The 8,378-nt window shown below is 42.8% G+C and overlaps 1 long non-coding RNA gene across 1 annotated transcript; it reads right to left on the bottom strand.

Moving 5' to 3' along the window:
* Window positions 1-245: 245 nt before the first annotated feature.
* LOC147032119 (uncharacterized) lies at window positions 246-1,357 on the bottom strand. The gene is made up of 3 exons (XR_015051966.1): window positions 1,017-1,357; window positions 708-765; window positions 246-418 (listed from the first exon to the last, which is right to left on the bottom strand). It is a non-coding gene; the product is annotated as an uncharacterized LOC147032119 (long non-coding RNA).
* Window positions 1,358-8,378: the final 7,021 nt, after the last annotated feature.

Raw genomic sequence — 8,378 nt, 5'->3', positions numbered from 1 at the left:
CCCGCCACACAAGCCCCTCCCACACACACCCCACCCACACAAGCCCCCACCGAAGCCCCGCCCACACAAGCCCCGCCCACACAAGCCCCACCCCCCTCATCCCCCTGTGCGCCCCCACCTTTGACCCACCACCTCCTCATCCCACCCCCCCTTCCCCACACACATGGGGAGGGGAGGGATGGGATGAGGGGGTGATGGGTCATTGGGGGAGCGCACCTACCCTCCCCCTCCCCCCCCAACCCCCCCCCCTTTACATCTCTTTTATTCTTTTCTTGTAATTCAGAATCAAGTAATTGTAAACAAAACAAATATAATTTATTAATATTGAAAATATTAAATATTCATTTGCGAGAATGTACAATCTTTCCCAGCAATCTTCTTCAGATGCCTTGTGATTTCGAAACTCAGACACCATATTCTGTTTTGAAACAAAAAGTGGATAATAATTAGGTTCTATAAAGATAATTACATGGTAATATGAATAAGCCTCGTTGACCACTGAATTAACACACCAGGAGCCTGTCATCCTTTCAAGGTCAATAAAATGAATTCCAGTGTACTGACAAAACCACGTCCAAACTAATGATGCAACCAACATAAGGCGACATTCTAAAGAGAGAGTGATATTAATAATAATTCAGAAATATTTACCTCCAGAAAATCATGTGTTGTACGAGTGATATTAATAATAATTCAGAAATATTTACCTCCAGAAAATCATGTGTTGTACAAGATTGCTTCAACAGCTGATGTTGTGCGATAGTGCTGAAAAAAAAAAAATAAGTCAAGGGTATAGATGAAGAGACAGACAGGGAAAGCAACACACACACACACACACACACACACGCACACACACACATACACACACACATAGACACACACACACGTGCCTCACCATTGGTTTAATTCATTCGAGATCAGAGACCAGTCATTATAAATCATTGGCCTCTTCAATAAGAGCAGAGAGAGGTAGGTAGAAAGACAGACAGAGAGAGAGGCACACACACGTGTCTCACCATTGGTTTAATTCCTTCGAGATGAGAGGACGTGATAAGACTTCATGCCACTCATTGAAAATGTCTTTCAATTCTCTTCTAAAATCATTGATCTCTTCAATAAGAGTATTAATTTCATGAACCACGCCGTGATATGTGAACTCAATTTCTTCCAATGCCCTGTCAGGGAAAAAAATATATATATATCAGAATTATCATGATTTAATTAATAATCATTTGCTTCATCGTTCAAAGAGAAAAGCATACACAAACTTACCAACTCTGTAGTGGGCTGTTGGCTTCATCGGAAGAAATATCGTCCATGCCTCAGTTGTAAAAATGAAAATCCTGTCTGGCAGAAACTTTGTCTGGCTTAACCGCTTTATAAAGCAACGATGAGGAAATTGCTTAATCATTGGGTGTGGGCACAGGAAATGACAAGCTTCTCTTAATGATCTCATCTGGCCACCGCCCGAAAGTTGCAAATCGTTTTTGGACATAAACCACGCCATAAAAGTTTTGATTCAAATGTTTTCAGTTCGTGTTCTGAGATAAAATATAAACACGAGACCTTGTCTCACAGAATAGTTCCTATTTTTTTTCACAGCATGACAGTCCAAAACCACTTCCTCATTCACACAGCACGGCCGTGTCAAAAAACACTTCCTCATTTTCACGGCATGAACTGAAAACATTTGAAACAAAACTTTTTTCTGGCATGGTTTATGTACAAAAATGATTTGCAACTCGGGCGGTGGCCAGATGAGATCATTAAGAAAAGTTTATCATTTCGTAATGGCACAAAAGGGGTATCTTAAAAATATAAAGATTCAAATGTTTTGTTTTTCAATATTTTAGATGGGGATTATTGTGCAAAGAAAATTAAACTATTGAAGGAATTTGAGAATGAACAAATGTTTATAGGTTCAATGAGTGAGCTAAACAATATGCATTGGTTATTTGATAAAGAGTGCCCAGAGGCTTAGACGTTTCAGATATTTCTTTCGAATCACCTTTAACAAATCTTTATCTTGTTGTATGGGCTATTTGAATAGAGAGCCCTAGGTTAAAAAGGGGAAATAAAAAAATGACCGTTTTTACAGCCATTTTTCCCTGTTGTGCAGGGGTTTGGCTTTTTCTTGAGGCAATGTTTTATGGCCGGATGCCCTTCCTGACACCAACCCTGGTCGCCTCTTACGACACACAGGGATATGGTACACCTATTCTAACCGGGGCATACACCGGGACCAGTACACTGGCACTCATTTCGCCGACCTCGGAAGGATGGCAGGCTGAGTCAACCCCCTGGTGTTAATTCAGCAGCCAACGGGATTTGAACTCAGGGCCCTGGGATCCCAAGCCGCCACCCTAACCACTAAGCCAACACCAGGCTCCAGGTTAAAAGGGGAGACAAATAAATATACCTTGGGCTAAAAAGGGGATTTATTTTTTCAGGGGAAAAAAAAAAGAAAAATTTCATGGCTGAAAATCCCCCATTCATTTACATGGGGAAAAGTGAGCCAGAACCAGTATTCTTTCCCTACTCGGCTGGACAGATTGAGGAAAAATTTCACTTACACTTTCCAAGACATCCTTTCAGAAGTTTGTTAATTTCTAATTGATAGGTCACATGGTTTGGTGGCCATATTGAATTTACCCTAAAACCTCCAAACATCTTCTTCTCCAGAACGGCTGGTCAGATTAACGGGGAAACTTCACATACATATTGCACACGCTTAGGGAATACAAGTTTGTTAATCCTCATTTACTATGGCGGGGGATATCGAAGACTTTGTCTTCAACGGATGCTAGTTGTTTTTACTTTGAACTTAGCAATTCGAATGTTGTCTGCGTTATGGATTATATTAATATGTATACCACTCAATTAAAACCCAATACCTTTCAATCCTTAAGTACATATTAAGGATGAGCACTCGATTTACATCGATGATTTGGACAGAGGGTGATAAGGAGCAGGCTTTCTAAATGTGCAGATGATATAAACGTTGGAGGTAGATCCACCATGTACGGATTTGACTCTTCACATGGCGTTGGTGCTGCCGGAGCGGTTTCTTGGCAAGCGTTACATTAGGTGGTTTGCCATTACGTTCCCAGCATTGTGTGTCCCTGCTCGATCCTGTAAATGCTGAGCATGAAGCACGGAAGCAGCACATACCATTTTTAACGTCTTCGGTATGACACACCGACTCGGACAGGGTTTGAACCACCGACCTCCCAAACTTCGAGCGGGTGCTCTAACTATCGTATACCATGGAGTCTGGCATCACCATTTGCCAGTACAATACTACTTTACACGGTTCGTACGGGTCATTAAAACCCATAAAAGTCCAACATTTTCTGAGTTGTACAATTTAAGTACTTAAATGTCCTTAAATTTCAGGAAAATGTTCAAAAGTCAATAAAAATCAGATTTTCCTGTTATTTGGTGAAGGGTGTTTCATTTTCCTCGCACGAGTATTCTAAACATTCTCCCTGTGTTTCATTCTAAACAAGGAAAATGTGTCCAAGAGTCGCGTGCTAAAGGTTTTGTCTTCACCATAAGAAGAAAAAAAACAAAATAAAAAAAACAACTTCCGATATTTCGTCACGTGCCTTGACGGAGCCAATAGCGAGACCCGTCATGGACGATCGTCATTCATGGACGTCATGGACGATCGTAAAGATACCTCTGCCAGGTGCAATGATTTTACTGATGTAACTGGGTGTAAAGACTTCCCCTTAAAAATTTCTAAGCACAGGTGGGTTGAGAATGGTCCTGTCTGCAGCAGAGTTATTCTATTGTGGCCTCACCTGAAGTTATTTGTTGAGGCATGTGAAAGCAAGAAGAAGCCGAAACCAACCAACAACTCTTACAAAACTCTGCATGGTGCAATGAATGATAAGCTATCTGTCGCAAAACTGTCTTTTTTCAGGTCAGTAGCCAGTGCAGTTGAACCATTTTTAGCCTTGTACCAAACAGACAAGCCAATGGGTCCCTTTCTTGTTCATGATATTGAGAGACTTGTCAGAAATTTGTTCGAGAGGTGTGTTAAGCCAGTTGCATTACAAAATGCTTCTCCTGCATATGACTTGTTAAAGCTGGATCTTGAAAAGGAAAGGGTAGAAAACAAAAAGATTGAAGTTGGTTTCAAGGCTGAAAGTGAACTGAAGTCCCTCCTGAGAACCAAGGCCATCAGTAAATGCCAGGTCTTTCAGTTCAAAGAAGAATGTAGGCTATTTGTGGTGAAATGTGTCAACAAAATCTTTGAAAGGTCTCCTCTTAAGTATAGTTTAGCCAGAAATATGGTTTCTCTGGATCCCAGGTTGATGGTGACCGATCAAGAACACTCAACTTCCAAATTCAAATGCCTGTTGGAAAATTTGCTGACTCTGAACAGAGTTGATGGTGATAATGTAGATATGTTGGTTGCGAGTTACAAAGAATTACTGCAGGATGTAGCAAGGTGTGAACTGAAGTCTAGGTTCAAGGACTTCAAAGTTGAAGATGACAGGGTAGATGTGTTACTCTCTGAATGTGTGGGTAAAAACAAGAAGTTTGAGAAGTTGTGGGGGGTAGTTCGTAAAGTGTTGCTAGTTTCCCATGGTCAGGCGTCTGTTGAGAGGGGTTTTTCCCTCAACAGACAAATAGAGAAGGACAACCTGGGTGAAGGCATGCTTGTGGCACTGAGGCAGATTATTGATTATTTTGTACTGGTAGGTGGAATGCTCAAAGTTGAAATCACAAAGGAACTGCTATCCTCAGCCTCCAGTTCTCGACATAAATACCATCAATATCTTGAAGAAGAGAAAATAAAGAAAGGGCAAGAAGCCATCCAAAGAAAACGAAAAATGGTTGAAGATGAAGTGGATGGTTTGAAAAAGAGAAAGGTGTTGGAAACTGACATGGGTCTGACCACATTGTCAGAAAAATATGCAGATGAGGCTGAGGCAAAAGGTGGCAAAACTAGTCACAGTCTTCTGGTAAAATCAAATGCCCTCAGGCACTCTGCCAAGCAAAAACGGGGGGAACTCAAAGTTCTAGAAAGAGAAATTGAGGAGAAGGCTAAATCCTTGCCTGCTATGTCCTAATTGGATATTACAATAACATGCAGCTTACAAAATGTACTGTTCTGTAGTGTAGAAGCAGTCAGGAGCTGCTACAACTTTGCAGGTGGCAGCACCTCCAATAACATTTTAACATAACAACACATTAACATTGAGAGTGCTGCCATCTGGAAACTTGTGACTGCTCCTGGCTGATTCTACAGTAACTGTGAAGTGAATTTGCCAATTGGCTGTGTTGCGCGTTGTGCCTTGTCGACTGAATAAGCTCCTGCTGTGTTCTGTATGTTCATTATAAAAATAGATTTTTTGTAAACTTACTATCTTTGTTAATTTCAAGGTGACTCACCTCAATTTACCCCTGGAATTTCTAGGATGTGGTCCTTAAAAAGGGGTTATTTTAGCCCTTAAAAGTCCTTAAAAAAGACATCTCAAAATAAGTGGGAACCCTGCTTTTTAAACCACATACATATAATGTACTAGCAGACACTCGTCCCATAGGCGAACTTGTTCCAAGCGTGCAACACGCCCTTCTGATACATTCCTTCACTTGGGCGGTGTATAGGCAATTACCAGCTGTCAGAATCGATCCAGAAAATATAAATAACCAAGGTTACATGCATGAAGCAAGCCTGGTGTTGGCGCAGTGGTTAGGGCAGCGGCTTGGGATCCAAAAGGTCCTGAGTTCAAGCCCCGTTGAGCCACTGAATTAATACACCAGGGGGTTGACTCAGCCTGTCATCCTTCCGAGGTCGGCGAAATAAGTACCAGTAATACTGGGCCGGTGTATACCCTGGTTAAAAAATAGGTGTACCATATCCCTGTGTCGTAAGAGGCGACCAGGGTTGCGTCAGGAAGGGCATCCGGCGTAAAAAACATGTGCCAAATCACGATGCAGATCATACGGATGATCCGCTGTGGCGACCCCTAACGGGAGCAGCCGAAAGAAGAAGAAGACATGCATGAAGCAAAAAAAAAAAAAAAACCATACCTACTACTTGTCTGCTATAAATGGATGAGATGTGTATGTAAGAGCAAGAGTTGTGTGTGTGTGTGAAAGTGTACAGAGCAGTTTAAAGGTCCTTCCATGGCATGGCATTCAAATTACAAAATAAATCAGAAAAAGAATGATAGCATTGTAACAAACCATATTTAATTAATACAAAAAATATTTACAAAAATAGTCTTCATATCATTTGGCAATAATAATAATAATAATAATAATAATTACAAAAGTATAATCCCTACCCTGACCCAAGCTCATCTGGTATGCTGCATGGCTGTGAAGCCAAATTAAAATTTGGTCCGATGGACCAATGGGCTCACTGGTAATTCAAAAGGTCTCTGCACTGGAAAACGAGGGGACAGGAACTGTTGTTGTGGGCCGGGTATCGGTGGCGAGCACGACCGCTAGAGGGAACAGTAGAGTCGGCTCCACCGAACACACCGGAATTGAGGTCGTGCCTTTTGGATAAGTCCGAAAGGCACGGGTCCCTTACTGGACCATGAATCGACAATAATTCGACCGTGTGGGTAGGTGGATGTGTACAGGTGTTTAGTATTGTGACGTCCACGGGACTTGAACAGTCCCACCAACGTAGAATGAGCCGAAACGATGGAGGCGGTTTATTTTTTTATAACCCAAAGATGGCGGTTTTAATCGCTCTACAGCAAACGGGACGAGGAAGGTGGCATGAGTCGCTTTTCACTGAGTTAATAATGTTTATTTCTTTAACCAGAAATAATAAGACTCGGCAAGAGGAGGGATCCGGGGCGATTCGACCGGATGGTGGTGTGGGTTCGGGCGTGGGGAAAACACAAACAATTCCAATGGATATACAAATCTCAAACCCTCTAAGGCGCCAGGTACACACACACACACACACACACACACACACACACACACACACACACACACACACACACACACACACACACACACACACACACACACACACACACACACACACACACACACACACAACGTAGCTGGTGGTCAGGCTTGCCGGTGGTGTCGACGCAACAGTCACTGGATTGGCGCCGGACGAGCTGGCGTTGCGCTCGTCTGGTGTCGACATCCTGGTGTAAGGCCAAGACCGCTCACAGCCGCCAGGGAGCCAGTTCTGGCGCCAAGATGCGAGCAGGAGAGGGAGGCAGGTCCGCCCGCCGTTCGGTCCCATACTCCGAGCCAGCAGAACTCCAGAGCCAACCGAGGTGAGGAACGAGGCACAGCTAGGCCACGAGACACGACGAATCGAGGAACGAACCAGCGCAACAAGAGAGCACGCTCCGAGACCAACAGCCTCGACCAGACGCTTTCTTTTTATGACTCTTCTTCCACTTCTTTTCCCGAACAGAACCTTTTTATACTCGAGTCCTCGTCACTTCCAATCGAGCCGTTTTATTGGCCCTCCGCCGTCACCTTCCGCCAATCGTGATCAAGGGGCGGAGCCATCCGCAGCACTGTCCTGTTACGTCACGGTAAGCCTACAGGGAATACTAAAAGGGTTTACGCAGACACACTTACCCTAACCCGTCTCCCTATCTAATTACGTGACAATTATCATTTCCCCCTTAAAGAAATGGACATTTACCAGACAACTTATCACCACTGAATTGCTACTTATTACATCGAGATCCTGGTACAACTCGAACAGCATAGCATACCTAATTAAACATCCTAATTACCCTTTGAATGCATACCCCCCCCTCAGACGTAACAGTATTTAAGGAGATCCAGATCCTGTATATAAAAGAGCCGTGTCCTAAAGGTGTTCTCTTCACTAGAAGAAGAAGAAGAAGAAGAAGAAGAAGAAGAAGAAGAAGAAGAGGAAGAACAAGAACAAGCGGAGCTCTCTTAAGCCACGTTCGCTACGTGAGACGTAGCTAAAAAAATAAATAAATAATATAAGTCATGGAGATGCTCAATAATTACGGTGCTCGTAGTTTCACACAAATTATGTAAGATTTCATTGCACATATTATGTAAGATTTCATTGCACACATTTGCTACTTATGCATTTTTGAACTCGCTTGGTCGAGGCAATAACCAAATGGAGTTGGGTTGGGGGGCGGGGACCTCACAGCATCACTGTCTCTTACCATGAGCAAGGCTTTTCGGTTTTTGATGGAGCCATAATGGAGAAAGATAATCTTGTACAGATCTGGTCTGAGAAGTTACGTACCTTCAACAGAACGTCAAAAATCTTATACCGGCTGTCATGAATGTGCAAACGTTTTGTAATACATTGTATTAATTATTATCGTTATTGTGGAGATGATGTAGAGGAAAAGGCAGGGGTTGTTTGTTCAGTGCGACTG

Source organism: Eptatretus burgeri, chromosome 2, assembly GCF_056783735.1.
Source record: "Eptatretus burgeri isolate ZD-2024b chromosome 2, Ebu_testis_v1, whole genome shotgun sequence".
Lineage (NCBI taxonomy): Eukaryota > Metazoa > Chordata > Myxini > Myxiniformes > Myxinidae > Eptatretus > Eptatretus burgeri.
The sequence above is the reverse complement of the archived record's forward strand: the minus strand, read 5'-3'. Positions and strand labels throughout refer to the sequence as shown.